Genomic DNA, 16,916 nt, shown 5'->3' on the forward strand with positions numbered 1-16,916 from the left:
CATGTACTCTGACTACCCCCTCCGCCCCAACCACCTCTCGCAAAGGTGCTAACACTGTAGGAGGGTGTGGGCAGAGATAGGGGACTCAAGACAGCCAGCTGGGGGCCCCGAAGGAGGCACGGGACTGAGTGGATTACTAGTAGATAAGGAGGAGGAAGGCGGAGTCTGGATGGGGGGAGGAGGAGGAGTCTGGGCAGGAAGGGAGGGGGTGGGGAGAGCGGGGAGAGAAGGAGTATAGGGAGGAGAGCCTAAGGCCTAAAAGCCTTGTATGTAAATTTCGGACCACTTGCCTAGCCGCTGGCAGAAATTGCTGAGGTCGATCACGCCACAGTGGAAAGGAAAATTAACCGCTTCCTCCTAAGGTCTTGTTCAAGCTGTAAGGTTTTTAAATTGGCTAGGAGGCACCCTAAGGGGGTGCTCTTTGGAAATTTGGACTGGGGGTTTCCCATTTGTTTCCTCTTTACTTACACAATGGACACAATGGAAATGGAAGTGGATCTCTGCCTGGCTTCAAAGCGTCCTTTGGAACCAGCAGAGACAGACTGGAGGCTCTTGAAGCCAAAGTGGAGGGTACCTTCAGGCGGACGTCTCCGTCCTGCAAGGCTCTCCGAAGCCACGTGGTGGCTTCCAAGCCACTTGGTGGCTCAAAATGGACCTCGGACCTGCGCAGGATTTTGGCCGAGGGTGGTAAAGAGGAGACAAGGGCACTTACCCCAGAGAGGCCATGAGAGTGAGGGAAGCGGGTCTCAGGTCCTGGTCCGTCTGCGGTGTGGAAGCAGGAGGAGGTTCCTCAATCCTTAGAGGCCTGAGGAGGGGTCTCCTCCCGGGTCTTCGGCACCAACTGATTTGTTTTTTCTAAGACCAGCCCAGCAGGCGCAAAAGAACCAGTGACTAGGCAAAGGGTAGGAGCAAAACTGCACATTTATTTTTGGTCACTTAAGGTGTGGGGGAGAAGTCTGTCGGCCTCCAGCAAAGGAGGCCGGCAGAGTCCCCCGGTGGGGCTCTGGGACGGACTTCCCACAGTCCCGACATCCCGACAGGACTGGGGCTGTGAGAAGGCCGCCGGGGCGGTGAGAAGGCTGCCGGGGCTCAATGGCGGAGAGCGGCTTTTCTAGGAGTGGGAGGGCAATAGGTGGGGCATGGGCGTGTCAGGGGCGTTCCGCAGGTGCGACCAGGTAAATCTTGGTCTCTTCAGATTGACGTCACCTGGCGCATGCCCAGTTGGTCTGCACCCTCCCTGGGCGCCGGCTGCATTTTCGCGCGTGGGAAGAGTTGGTGGTGAAGAAGAACCCGGAAGTGCACCATCTTGCCTTGGTTCGTCCAAACAGAAACTGCCCATTTTTATCGTTAGGTTTAACAAAGTATGGGCAGCTATGTAGAAGTATGATTGGACAAAAAGGGTATGATCTAATGCTAAAGACTGAGTGGGGAAACCCAGAAAGGCCTGTCTGTCTAGATTCTTCTTGGCATCTCTGAGCATGGATTTCTTCATTCTGGGTATGGGGCAGGATGCTCTCTGGAATGAGGGTCTTTAGACCTACAATCAAACAAGGTAGGTCAAATAATTTTTTTTATGACTGATTTTTACACAAAAACGTTGGAGGAACTTTAGGATAATACTTTCAGGTTTTATGGCTGGTGCTGGGGAAATGGGGTTCTGGTTTCTATGACCTGCCTTGAGGAAGAAAAATTCTAGTTTCTAAGGCTAGCCTTGGGAGAATGAGGGGCCAGAGGAAGGAGGACAGAGGGTCAGAGAGATTTGCTTTTGAAGCCTTTGTATTGGAATATTGTTTTTCTGGGACCCTACAGTTGCAGAGATGTGAAAAAATAGTAGGATTCTGAAGAGTACATGAAAGTGCACCCTTTCCTGAGATTCAGCACTCTAGATGCTGCAATGGGTGTATCCTGCCCGAGGCCATTAAATTAACGAATAAACAACCACTTCTGGGAATCCAGTGCTAAGCAATTGTCTCGTTAAAATTTTATTATTCATCTAAATTTGCATATTGGGAGGAAAATAATAACAATAATAGTTGCTAATATTTAGCACTTACTATGTTCCAAATAAACACTTTACATGGATTATCTAATTTAATTATCTCATATTGAGGTAGATCAGCAGGACTTGTTTTCCAAACACGTTCATAACCTGCTAATGAAAACAGAAGGCATTAAAGAAATCAGCCAAATCAGCTAAAACCAAGAGGGCAATGAATGTGACCTCTAATTGCCATTGATCTTTGTTATACACTAATTATAATACATTAGCATGCTAAAAGATACTCACACTGGTGCCATAACAGTTTACAAATGCCATGGCAATGTCCAGAAGTTACCTTATATGGTTTAAAAGAGGAGGAACCCTTGGTTTTGAGAACTCCTCATCCTTTTCTAGAAAATGTATGAATAACCTGCCCCTTATTTAGCATATCAAGGAGTAGCTATAAATATAGTTAGTCAGCAATCCATGAGTCCTACTCTGCCTATGGGGTAGCCCTGCTCTATCTATGGAGCAGCCATTTTCCTGTATTCTGTTGTGCTTAATAAACTCGGTTTGCTTTCACTTTACTCTGTGAATTCCTTCCTGCATGAAGCCAAGAACTCTCCTGGGCTGAGGCCCAGTTTTGGGATTCACCTGCATCATCTTTCCTGGAGCCCATGAAGGGATTAACAAGCTGAGGGGACCTGCAGGAGACCTCCACTGGACCCCCACCCCAACCCCTACTAACATCAATCAGCACCATTTGCCCTCCATGGATAGGTGAGTGTCTTCTTTGTTCCCCCTGCTATTTGGGCAGTTGTTTCTGTTTTATGTAAGGTAGGACAGTTTCATTGTTTGTTTTGCATTTTTTCTTTCTTCCCTTTTTTTTTTTCCCCAAGAGATAGTCTTGCTCTGTCACTCAGGCTGGAGTGTAGTGGCGCGATCTTGGCTTACTGCAAACTCCACCTCCCGGGTTCAAGTGATTCTCCTGCCTCAGCCTCTTGAGTAGCTGGGATTACAGGCATGCACCACCATGCCCGGCTACTTTTTGTATTTTTAGTAGACATGGGGTTTCCCCATGTTGGCAAGCTGGTCTCAAACTTCTGACCTCATGATCCACCCGCCTCAGCCTCCCAAAGTGCGGGGATTACAGGCGTGAGCCACCGTGCAGGCTGCATTTTTTCTTTTGTTATTATGAGTGATCCCCCATTGTGCTGACTTAGGGATGTTGGAGTCATGTTGTTCTGTGTCCCCAGTTGTGTTGGAATTGTCCCCATAGGATTGTGGTTGAGAATCCCACCATTGAGGACCTTGGGCTTGTACCTTTGGGGTTCATTGTTGTCTGCCTCTGGGTTGTTCTGGGATGTATAGCATTTGGTGTGGGGGACCCTCATTTGTTGATGCCTGGATGCTCCAGGTTTTTCAGCATTAACTGGTTTTGTCTCTCTAAGATTGTGGGTTAGAGTCCCACTCTAGAGGGATCTAGGTATCCCCTCTAGGATTGTGGGTTAGAGTCCCATCCTTGGGAGATCTTGGTCTCTGTCATCATTTTTTCTTGTTGTCTTTGTCATCCCACTTTTTCTCCAAACCAAAATGCTTTCTTCACTTTTTGTGGAATTCAGACTATAAGAATCCTGTTTCCTTATTTTAATCTCTCCTTCAATAATTTGCTTATTAAAACACCTCTTTTGTTGCATTCCATTTGCTAGTGGATGCAGTCATCACTCTACTGTCCACTCATATCTCATAATTCATTTTTGTCATGCCATGCTAACTGTACTTAGGCCTTCTTTGCAGAAATTGGTGGCGATTGCCCTACTGACCTTTCTTGAGGGAAAAGGGAGGTAGGCATTTGAAAGAAAAATTAACTAGGCTCTTGTTAGATTTAGAAAAACTTCTGTGTCTAGTGGAGATCCTTGTTAGACATGGGGACATGGCAAGCATCTCAAAAGACTTGCTGCTAGGGTGTCAAAAGCAATAGGGATCAAATTCAAATTAAATGGCTTAAAGAGAAAGAGACCCATTTTCTATTTTTTTTTTTTCTCATGGAAGAAAAACTTTAATTGCTGTTTCAAAAACATCTGTATGAAGTAGAAATTGGTTTCAATAACATTAGTAAAGAATATGTTCTAGAAAGTGGAGGTAACTGGATGTCAAATTATGGCAGCAATTTAATAGAACGGTCCCAGATGGTTAGGCTGAGGCCAACACTTAAGGAGGATGAAAGCTTTGTCTGTGGGAAATTTTGGATGATATTTGGAGAAATATTATACTGTGCATAAACCAAATTGAATTGCTCTCACAAGTGTTATAAAGTTTCATACAGTAAAAGGTTTTTTCTACATGCACTTCAATTTCACAGCAAGAGTGGCAGAGAATACCTAAACACGGAAGAGAGCATTCATGCGAGATATCTAATTCCTTGATATAATAATGCATACAATTCAAAATGATTACACTATCATTACATATAGGGCTTTCTGCAACTACTCAGTGGTGGTTATGGAAAGCACTGCTCCCAGCATTGACATCTAGAAAGCATCCACCACCTTCTTATGTGTGTTCTCTCTCTGCATTTTTTTCTCCATTTTTCTTAATCAACTATGCTGTTATTGCTGCTTCTTAGCAAAACTGGTAAAAACAAAATTGTAATCATTGAACATAGCACTCTGGCAATCAAGACGCTTAATACCTTCAATCTTCTGAGGTGAAGAAAACATGGTGTGACATTTAGAAACTCTGGTTAACAAAGTGGTCACAAATTTTCCTGGCTTGAAGACTTCCACAGCTTTCCTGATCAGGTCATCATAGGAGGTGACTTAAGTTTGTTTCAAAGCTAACATAAGAAGATTCTGGTTCTGGAGTGATGTGAATAGTCCAATAAGTTCCATCTGATTTCATTCCATTCATCGAATACCCATAAGGATTGAACATTGTGGCATTAATGACAGAACCTGGTATCAGGTCATGAATTCCACTCTTACAAGTGACATCCTTTGCAGTAACGCCATCTTTCATGTAGAACTGGTGCATAACTGCGGGGTCAAGCTCACTCATCAGAATTTCCAGGGTTTGATCTGGTGACTGATTACCTTTCTGGGAAATGCAGAGTACATAAGTACCAACAGTCAGAATTCATACATCCCATACAATATGCTGCTCCATTTGGGAAAATTGCATTAAGAAACTCTATTTCTTCCTGGAAATTCTGGTGTGGGTACCCTTAGGGAGAAGGCTTCATGAAATTCTCACAAGAATAAAAGAAGCTTTGTATTGAGTCAAACCCACTGTATTGCCTAGCAAGCTTCCACAGGGGAACCAGTGCTATCAGCAAGAGAGTGGCACCACTTGTCTTCAAAATGAAATGTTTCTAGGAGACAAACATGCTACTCTCACTGAGTACATAAGCTTCCTGCTTGTCAGTTTTTGTCACACTTAACGATTGAATGTTGCACAACCCTCAAAAGTATGTCCTACTTGGCTGGGCGCGGTGGCTCACGCCTGTAATCCCAGCACTTTGGGAGGCTGAGGTGGGCGGATCACGAGGTCAGGAGATCGAGACCATCCTGGCTAACATGGTGAAACCCCGTTTCTACTAAAAATACAAAAAATGAGCCGAGCTTGGTGGCGGGCGCCTGTGATGCCAGCTACTTGGGAGGTTGAGGCAGGAGAATGGCCTGAGCCCTGGAGGCAGAGCTTGCAGTGAGCCGAGATCGCGCCTCTGCACTGCAGCCTGGGGGACACAGCAAGACTCCGTCTCAAAACACAAAAAACAAAAAACAAAAACAAAAGCAAAATTATGTCCCAATCAGATCTTGGGATACTGCAAAAATCTCCAGATCCTTGGTTTGCGTTGGGCTGCTGCCAGGAGAACCAAACCTCCAGCAGCTTGTCGGTCCCTTCAGAAAAATGTACAGCTTCCATCACCATGAGACTAGCGAACAATCAACAACCACAGAAAATCAACTAAATTAAACTTTTTCTTCTGCCTCTGCGGCTGCCGCTGCTGCTGTGAATTGTTCCAGCTGTGTTACAAAAGTTCAGGTTCCTTTTTTTTTTTTTTTTTAAAGACTAATAAAACGGACGCGGTGGCTCACGCCTGTAATCCCATCACTTTGGGAGGCCTAGCGGGCGAATCACGTGGTCAGGAGATCAAGACCATCCTGACCAACATGGTGAAAACCCGTCTCTACTAAAAATACAAAAATTAGCTGGGCATGGTGGCGGGCGCCTGTAATCCCAGCTACTTGGGAGACTGAACCAGGAGAATCGCTTGAACCTGGGAGGCGGAGGTTGCAGTGAGCCAAGATCGCGCCACTGCATTCCAGCCTGGGGACAGAGTAAGACTCTGTCTTAAAAAAAAAAAAAAAAAAAAAAAAAAAAGGCTAGTAAAATTTTCCCGGCTTTGTGTGAGTGAAAGTTGAACATGAATCTTTTGGAAACAGAGGCAGATACAGTTCAGTCTCTTGTATATCGCTGCTTCCCTGTCAGAGAGACTAGAGCGAATGCTAATGTCCCAGCCATACTGTGTAAGGCGAGACTCATTTTCTACTGCAACACAGTTTGGGTCCAACACAAATTAAGAGAACAAGAAATTTGGCCTAAAAATGGTTTGTTACATTATATTACTATTTTACAATTCAACTTATTCTGTAAAAAGGAAGGAGAATGAAGAGAAATCCCTTATGTATAGGCTCTTATTGCTCTCTACTAGGATCCTGACTTAAGGGACACCTGTAGGAATTGCCTTGCTCATGTTACATCCAGACACCAAAAAGCCATACTAGATACTCTAGATAATCTCCTCCTAGCTACTCCCCATAGAAGGCCCATGTGCCCCCCAACCTGAAGTCTCTTCAGTCCCCCAGTTCTGAGGAGGGTAATCTCACCAGTTCCACAGCACAGGATTCCACCTCCCCTTCCCTTTATTAAACTATCCCAAGCCTACATCTCGCCCTGCCCAAGGAAGTAAGCCCAACCAGTATCATCAGGAGTGGGGTCTCATATCAGCCCCTAAAATTGAACCTGTGTTCATTGTGAGAGGTAGCTGAAAGAGATTAGTGGACAATCAGAATACGTGTGTGTGTGTGTGTTTTTTCTATATCTGATTTGGCTTTATGCATGGAGAAATTTGGCTGGTTTTTCGAGGATGCAGGGAAGTCTGTAGAGAAGTTTGGGAAGTTGACCATGTCCTTTGACTTAACTTGGCATGATATGCAAATATTGTCCACCTGCTCTATCATAGAGGATAAACAAATAATTCTGGGTACTGCCCATAAAAATGCAGGTAGAATGCTTATAACCAAGGCCACGCCATTTATCATATGGGGGGAGATGCAGTTCCAGATCTGGAGCCTCAAAGAGATTACCAGAGGAGTTGCCAAGATTTTGAATGAAGAAATCATATGGTAACTTGTTTAATAGAAGGCATGAAAAAGTGTGGGGTTAAGCCAGTTAATTATGACAAGGTTAGAGATGTAACTTTGAAAACAATGGAAATCCTGCTTTATTTCAGGGCTGTCTGGTTGAGGCATTCAGGAAATATACTAATACAGACCCAGACTCCCTGGAAAGGTATGCTTTGCTGGGTATGCATTTTATTACTCAGTTTTTCCTTGAGATTAGAAGGAAGCTACATAAGGCAGAAACAAAACCTCAAACCCGCATGGGCCAACTTTTTTTTTTTTTTTTTTGTGAGACACAGTCTCACTCTGTTGCCCAGGCTACAGTGCAGTGGCATGATCTTGGCTCACTGCAACCTCTGCTTCCTGGGTTCAAACGATTCTCCTGCCTCAGCCTCCTGAGTAGCTGGGACTATAGGCATACACCACCACGCTGGGCTAATTTTTTTCTATTTTTAGTAGAGATGGGGTTTCACCATATTGGCCGGGCTGGTCTCGAACTCCTGACCTCAAGTGATCCGCCTGCTTTGACCTCCCAAAGAGCTGGGATTACAGGTGTAAGCCACCACACCCGGCCGGGTCAACTCTTAAACATGGCCTTTGGAGTTTACAACAGTACGATCTGTGCAGAGGAGGCAGAGAAAACCAAAAGAAATACTCAAAATGCACAGTTCCTGGTGGCTGTCTTGAGCTCCCTACCACCTCAGAGTTACACATCCTGAGGAAGTGCCATGAGATTGGCATCTGGGATGCATAAATGAGAGCCTGACTCAGTGGCCCCCTGAGCCAAAACCAGTGTGCCATCTGTAAGCAAGAAGACCACTGAAAAAGGGCTGCCCCAGGCTCTGAAGGGGTCAACCAAACCCATAATAGCCAAGACAGCAGAGGACTCATGGGGCCTGAGGTCCCCCACAGCTCCCACTGGACACCTTACTATCTCCACAGAGGAGCTTCCGGTAACCCCTGACATAGCAGGTAACAATACTGAGTCCTTGTTGGATATGAGTCAGCCTCTCAGTTCTGACCCATTTCTCAGGAGCATTATCTTCTTTTACATCTTGAGCACTTCACTGCTTAAAAATATGTCCCTTATATGGTTTAAAAGCGGGAGGAACCCTTGGTTCTAGGAACTCCCCATCCCTTTCATAGAAAATTTGTGAATAACCCACCCCTTATTTAGCATATAATTAAGGAGTAGCTATAAATATAGTTAGTCAGCAATCCATGAGTGCTACTCTGCCTATGGGGTAGCCCTGCTGTCTATGGAGCAGCAATTTTCCTGTTCTCTGTTGTTCTAATAAACTTGCTTTGCTTTTACTTTACTCTGTCACCACCCTTGAATTCTTTCCTTCCTACCTGAAGCCAAGAGCCCCAATTTTTGGGTTTGCCTGCATCAATTTCATCTTCAAAACAACCCTATAAAGTAGGCATTATTGCTTACCTATTTTATACATATAAAAATACTGGGGCTCAGAAAGGTAAATTAACTTGCCTAAGATCACATAAATAGTGAGCAACTCAGTTCTAAATACATAGTCTACAAGCTTAAATAATATGCTACATTTTGTCTCAAGAATAAATGGATCATATTGATGCAAACATTCCATTCTCCTTGAATTATATTCTCATTATAAATGAACAAATAGGCCTCCTAATCATACTTGCAATTGGAATAATATAAGTTTGTGAATGATTTGGAAACCAGCAACTGTCAGTACTAGGAAACATAGATAGGGAGTGTAGATAGCTTTGTCTAAGCTTGATTGTGAAATAAATGAAAGAGATATGGAACTAGTTTGCAATGCAAGTGTATTAAAGAAGTTTCTGTTGCTATTAGAGTTTTTTAAAAAAATTATGTAAACATAAATATGTCAGCTAAAGACAATGAGGCAAAGGACTACATCAGGGAAAAGAGGGAAAATCAAGGGAGGAAAGGAGTGGAGGAGGTGGTAGCTCACAAATTCAAAGTACAGGCAGCAGGAATAACTTTGGATGGGAGAAACCCTGTTTCACTAAGAAATGGAAACAGATGCAGATATCGCAGGAGAAGAGAATGCTGGAAAAAAGATGCTCTCCATGTTCTCAGTGAAAAAGAAGGAAATGTCTTTGCTGAGAGTGAGGGTGGGGATGTAAAAAAAGAGGACTTGAGGAAAGTGACAACAGTTGCAAAAGCTGCTCTGGGAGAGGAGTGTGATCCTAGGAAAACTATTGGGTGATACAGAGGCCCAGTTGAGGTTGGAAAGTAGAGATCTGCAGGGGCAACACTCTGGACCATTTTGTGATTTCTCTCCAGCAACTCCCCATTTTTTTTTTTTTTTTTGAGACAGAGTCTTGCTTGGTGGCCCAGGCTGGAGTAAAATGGCATGATATCGGCTCACTGCAACCTCTGCCTCCTGGGTTCAAACAATTCTTTATCTTCTGCCTCCCAAGAGACTGCAATTATAGGCATGCACTACCATGCCTGGCTATTTTTTTTTTTTTTAGTAGAGAAGGGGTTTTGTCATGTTGCCCAGGCTGCTCTCAAACTCCTGGCTGCAAGCAATCCACCCACCTCGGCCTTCCAGTGTTGGTATTACAAGCATGAGCCACCGCACCTGGCTTCTCTCTAGCAACTCTTGACAACCTGATATAGGCATTGTTCCCAATGCCTGTTAGTGGGAATGTAATTTTGTTACGTAGTTTAAGGCAGAAGGATAAAGACAGAAGGGGTTGAGAGGCTGTTCATGGTTTAGACTAGATAGAGAAAGGGTTGAAGACGGAAGATTATAGATTGGAAGGAAAAAGGAATCAAGACACTGAAAAGAAAGTTGTGGTCAGACCATGAGATGTAGGTGTTGAAAAGTTTAGAGGAAGTTGTGAATTAATAATTAGAATATGCAATATACTACTAATAGCACAATTCAACTAACTGAACTGAGTGCTTGCTGACCAGCAGCAAGGTAATGTAATATCTGGAAATGCTCATTAATCAGATGATGTACAGAATCCAAGCAATGTACAGATTCCAAATTTGGCACTTAAAAAGACAGGAACAGCAATGTTTAATGTATAAATGTCAATAAGCAGGCTTTTGCCACTGGCACATTCTGTTTCCCTATTTCTCTCGCGCAGTCTATTAACTGCTCTTTTTGTTGGCATGTGGTCTAAACCCAGTATCTTTTTTCCATTTCAACTTCTACAGAATATTCACAATGCTTTCCTTCCATTTAACAAGTATATTCCGACTGCCTAAGAAAGCCAGACACTCTGTTAGGTGTGGAAGACATGCCAATGAATAAGATAAAATATCCATCTTCAAGCAGCTTGCACTTCAGTGCAGGAATTATACAAATAGGAAATAATATGGAATGCAGTGAACCCAATGTTTATGTCCCTGCAAAATTAATATATTAAAATCCTAACCCCAAGGTGATGGTATTAGGGGGTAATATTTATACCCAATACCTTGGGTATTGGGAGGTGATCAGGTCATGAGGGGAGAGTCTTCATGAATGGGATTAGTATCCTTACAAAAGGAGACTCAGAGAGATACCTTGCTTCTTCCCCATGTGAGGTTATAGCTGTCTTTGAGGACACAGTCCCTCACCAGACAACAAATCTGCTGCTACCTTGATCTTGGATTTCGCAGCCTCGAGAACTGTGAGACATAAATTTCTGTTGTTTATAGATGACCCAGTTTATAGCATTTTGGTATAGCAGCAGACTAAGACACAGAGTGATAAACACGATAATAATGTTAAAACTTGAGTCCTATGGAAGGGCACTTGGATGGTCTGGAAAGGCTTCTGTGAAAAAGTCTCATCTCAAATAAAATTAAGGGTTAGTAGGATAATCCAGGAGAATGAATGGGGAGGGAAAAATGAGAGGGACTTGATGCTCACAGAGGACTCCCTCTTTGTCTCTATAAATGGGCTTCTGTTTTCCTTGCTTCTCTTGGTACCTTCATTCACACAGGGAAGTCATTTTAGCATCCCCTCCCAGAGGATACTCTTTCCCACCAGAATCATTGAACTTAGAACCAAAAGACCTACAGTTAAGTCTCAGCTCTAATTCTTGTTGTTGTGACTTCAGATGTATCAGTTAACCCTAAGCCATTGTTTCTTCACCTTAAAACAGGAATAGGCCAGGTGCAGTGGCTCATGCCTGTAATCCCAGAACTTTGGGAGGCCAAGGTGGGTGGATGATGAAGTCAGGAGTTCGAGACCAGTCTGGCCAATATGGTGAAACCCCATATCTACTAAAAAATACAAAAATTAGCTGGGCGTGGTGGCGTGTGCCTGTGGTCCCAGCTACTCAGGAGGCTGAGGCAGGAGAATTGCTTGAACCTGGAAGGTAGAGGTTGCAGTGAGCCGAGATAGCACCAGTGCACTCCAGCCTGGGCAACAGAGTGAGACTCCATCTCATAAAACAAAACAAACAAACAAACAAACAAAACCCCAGGAATAGAATCTTCTTCTGAGTTATTAAAGTGATTAAATCAGGAAATACATGTCAAGGTGGTATATAAACTGAAATATTATACAGAAAGTAACTATTCTTACTGTCCTAAGGTGGCATGATTTATGCTTTTGGACTCTTGAGCCCACCGTGGAGATTAAGAAACAAAGAATCCGTAACCATCAATATGAATTTATAGTTACTTTTCAGGTCTGACAAGTTTAAACCCTGAAGTTAATTGTTCCCTGAGGCTTTCTAGAATTTTTGAGTTAATGCTATAAATTCCTACGATTTATCCTCTACTCAAAAGCCACTACAGAGGGATGTAGTGCCTAAACTGTCACCTAACAGTAGAGTGTGCCAGCAATGCAATCCTAGAGTACCTTGGCCACTCTATCAGAAAAAAAGATCACTTGAAAGGGGAATTTGACAATTAGCATGCCAAATAAATGCTGAAAACACTGAAGAAAGATGAGATGTGGGGTAAGGGAGATGAAAAACCTTTTTATCCCAAATTCAGGATGGCATCCGGAACCTTGAACGTTTGCTTCCACTAATAAAAAACAATTTCATGAAACTGCTTTCTTAATCTCTGGGTAATTCACTTGACAAATTTATGCTACAGGAAAAGAGGCACTAATGAATATTTTCAGTAAGCTGAATGTACCGAATGAATGTACCTTACTTTTATTGTTTAGATTGTGTCAGTGGGGGACTTAGTCTCAGAATAATTATAATACATAACATTTTTTTCCTAATTTTACAAAGAAACATTTAAAAAATAGTAAATTTGAAAGAATGTTATATACTTACCTGTGTATCTACCGCCTAGATTCTACCATTACTATTTTACTACACCCGTCAGGCTTATTTTTTTAATTAAACATTTTTTTTTGAGATAATTGGAGATTCACATGCAGTTGTATGAAATAATACAGAGAAATCCCCTGTAGACTCTACCCAGTTTCCCCCAATGGTAATATTTTGCAAAACTATATACAATATCATAACCAGGGTATTAACATTGATGTAATCAAGATACAGAACATTTCTATCACCACAAGGATTTCTCGGGTTGGCCTTTTATAGCCATAGCTACATCTCTTTTACCTCATCCCCTCCTCAAACTCTGGCAACCACCAATCTGTTCTTTATTTTGATAATTTCATTTTTTCAAGAATATTATATAGGGGGCCAGGTATGGTAGCTCATGCCTGTAGTCCCAGCACTTTGGGAGGCCGAGGCAGGTGGATCGCTTGAGGCCAGGAGTTGAAGACTACCCTGGCCAACATGGTGAAACCCTGTCTCTATTAAAAATACAAAAATTAGCCGGGCATGGTGGCATATGTCTATAGTCCCAGCTACTCGGGAGCCTGAAGTGGGAGAATTGCTTGAACCCAGGAGGTGGAGGTTGCTGTAAGCCGAGATTGAACCACTGCACTCCAGCCTGGGCGACATAGGGAGATTCAGTTTCAATATCAACAACTATATATATATACACATTATAAATATATATACTAATATATATACACATTATATATTAAATATAATGTATATGTAGATATATAATCTATAATTATAGATTATAGCACTTTGGGAGACTGAGGCAGGAGGATCACCAGAGGCCAGTAATTTGAGACCAGCCTGGACAACATAATGGGACCTTCATTTCTACAAATAAAAGAGAATATTACGTAAATGGAATATTAAGTATGTAATCTTTGAAGACTGGCTTTTCCCTCTCAGCATAATTCTCTGGGGAGAGATCCAAGTTGTTGAGTGTTTCGGTAGTTCATTCATTTTGTTGGGGTCCGCGTGTTTCCTGAACAAAGGAATGAACACACAAGACAACACAAGACGAGACAAACGTGGCGGCCGCGCCGAAGGACAGGCTCTGCTTTATTTTATACCTTCCTTTGTGGAATGTTAGCAAGTCGCCAGACACATTGTTGTTTCTCTGATCTTTCCCTGACTTTCTGAATTTCCAAGATGTTTACATATAAACAAGCCCCCAGGGTCTGCTATTTGCAACTGAGGCCAGTCTTGTAGGCTCCTTTGTCCTCCCTGTTTGCAGAGGAGGAATGCCCAGCTTCGTTTGCGAGAGCGGGACTAGAATGTTAATGGGGGAATGGCCTGCTCAGTTGTCAAAGCAGATAGTCCTCTACACATTTTCATTGCTGAGTAGTCTTCCATGGTAAGCATGTATGACAGTCTGTTTAACCATTCACTTGTTGAAGGACATATGGGCTGTTTCCAGTTTTTGGCTCTTATGAATAAAGCTACTATGAACAATTATGTACAGGTTTTTGTGTGAACATACATTTTTACTTCTCTGTGATAAATGCCTAGGAATATAAATGGTAGAACCATATGGTAGTTACAGGTTTTTAAAAGAAATCATCAAACTGTTTTCCAGTGTGACTGTATCATTTTATACTCTCAGCAGCAATGTATGAATAATACAGTTTCTCCCCACCCTTGCCAGATTTTGGTATTATCACTATTTTTCGTTTTAGGCATTTTTTTTTTAGACAAGGTCTGGCTCTATCACCCAGGCTGGAGTGTAGTGGTACAATCCTGGATCCTAGCTCACTGCAACCTCTGCCTCTCAGTCTCAAGCCATCCTCCCACCTCAGCCTCCCGAGTAACTGAAACTACAGGCACATGCCACCATGCCCAGCAAATTTTTGCATTTTTTGTAGAGATGGGGTTTCGCCATATTGCCCAGGCTGGTCTCGAACTTGTGAGCTCAAGCAATCTGCCTGCCTCGGCCTCCTAAAGTGCTGGGATTACAGGCATGAGCCACTGTGCCTAGCCCTGTTTAAGCATTCTTATAGATATGTAGTGTTGTCTCATTGCAGTTTTAATTTCCCTTCCTTAATGGCGAATGATGTTGATCATCTTTTCATGTGCTTATATTCCTCTTCTGTGAAACGTCTCTTTATACCTTTTGCCCATTTTCTATTTGAATTTTGTTTTACTGTTAGGTTTTAAGAGTTTTTAAGAAATATATATATCTATTTCTTAAAAACATATATTTATATTTCTTAAATATGTATATTTACATATTTCTTAAATATATATATATATATATAACTTACTGACTCTTCTGCAGAGCTAAAATTTTTTTTGCTTCTGTTTTGTTTTGTTTCTTGTTTTGAGACAGAGTCTCATTCTTTCGCCCAGGCTGGAGTGCAGTGGCGCAACCTTGGCTCACTGCGACTTCTGCCTCCTGGGTTCAAGCGATTCTCCTGCCTCAGCCTCTCGAGTAGCTGGGATTATAGGCGCCTGCCACCATGCCCAGCTAATTTTTATATTTTTAGTAGAGACGGGGTTTCACCATGTTGGCCAGGATGGTCTCAAACTCCTGACTTCAAGTGATCCATACATCTTGGCCACCCAAAGTGCTGGGATTACAGGAGTGAGCCACAGCACCAGCCTTTTTTTTTTTCTTGACAAGGTTTAATTTTTCAGTTTTTCCCTTTATAAATATTGCTTTTGTAGTCTTTCAACATAAACAAGGTAAAAAAATAATGCTTTTAGTGTTAAGACTAGTCCTAGATCCTGGAGAGTTTATCCTATTTTTTTCTGAAAGTTTTATGGTTTCACGTGTAACTGTGTATTCCATCCTGACTTTACTGTAAAAATCTGTGAGACTTAGGTTGAGGTTCATTTTTGTTTGACTACAGATGTCCAACTGTATTAGTACCATTTGTTGAAAAGGCTATCTTTCCTTCATTGAATTGCTTTTGCACCCTTGACAAAAGTCAGACACATTTTTTAAAACCTATGATGGGCTAGACTCTGGGCTATATTCTTTACATAGATTCTCTTCTCCTCTTCACAATAGCCTGTGAAATAGTTATTGTCTCCATATTTTTTATAGTTGAACTCTCCCAAGGGTACTCAGCCAGACTCAGGATTCAATCCAATCTTCTTCCATAGTGGCTGCTTCTTATTGATCTAGCTAACTTTTATTTAGCGTTTGTTATGTGCCAACACTGTGCTAAGCTTGAGGAAATAAGAGTCGAACAAGGCTTCCTAGAATACTTCACAGAGGAAGAGACAAAAGCTACGCCTTAAAGGATGAGCACAAACTTGCAAAGAAAAGTTAGAGTAGGGAGAGCATTCTAGACTGAAGGAAAAGCATGTAAAAGTCAAGGAAGTGTAGAATTGCTCCATTCATTCAAGAAACATCAAGTGTTTTGCTATAGCTAAAAGGAGGGGAGTAGGGAATTTTCTCATGTTTGGCTTGAAATATTTGCGGATATCTCAATGGCAATGACCAGCAGGCAGTTGGCTGCAAGAGTCTGGAGCTTAGGAAAGAGGTCTGGGCTAGAGACTGAGCTTTGGGAGTGGTCCTAGCACAAGTAACATTGTACACAGAGAAAGTATTAGAGTTAATAGGACAGAGGGCCAAGGGAACATTAGAAACATGTATACAATTTAAGTGGTAAAATAACTGAGAATGAGCTGGGCATGGTGGCACACACTTGTAATCCCAGCTACTTTGGGAGTCTGAGGTGGGCAGATCACTTGAGGCCAGGAGTTCAAGACCAGCTTGGCCACCATGGTGAAACCCCATCTATCAAAAATACAAAGTTAGCCAGGCGTAGTGGTGGTCGCCTGTAATCCCAGCTACTTGGGAGGCTGAGGTAGGAGAATCACTTGAACCCATGAGGCAGAGGTTGCAGTGAGCTGAAGTCACCCCACTGTACTGCAGCCTGGGCTACAGAGTGAGAGCGTTTTAAAACAAACAAACAAACAAACAAATAAACAAACAAACAAACAAAAAAGAAAGAGAAAGAAAAGAATTGATAATAAATGGTAGGAGGAGAGGAGATAGGAGACTATAACAAAAACCAGTGGAGGTGAGATATTCTGGTTTTTATTTTTCTGTTATGAGTAACATGTCGCATAAAAAAAGATCTTTAAAGAGATGATGCTTTGTAAAACTTATATTAAATTAGAGTTTTTAATCAAATGCAATATTTACAAAGTGAAATATTATAAAAATGTTTAGCGTGTTAAAACAAACTAAATATGGCCTGAGAAAGACTCCGTACTTCTATGTTTGAGTCTTTGTGGAGGAACTG

The 16,916-nt window shown here is 42.3% G+C and overlaps 1 pseudogene; it reads right to left on the reverse strand.

The window, feature by feature from the left end:
• Positions 1–3,158: 3,158 nt before the first annotated feature.
• Positions 3,159–6,113, reverse strand: LOC111545461 (annotated as a pseudogene).
• Between the last annotated feature and the right edge of the window lie 10,803 nt (positions 6,114–16,916).

The sequence above is a fragment of the Piliocolobus tephrosceles genome, chromosome 4 (genome assembly GCF_002776525.5).
Source record: "Piliocolobus tephrosceles isolate RC106 chromosome 4, ASM277652v3, whole genome shotgun sequence".
In the NCBI taxonomy this organism is placed as follows: domain Eukaryota; kingdom Metazoa; phylum Chordata; class Mammalia; order Primates; family Cercopithecidae; genus Piliocolobus; species Piliocolobus tephrosceles.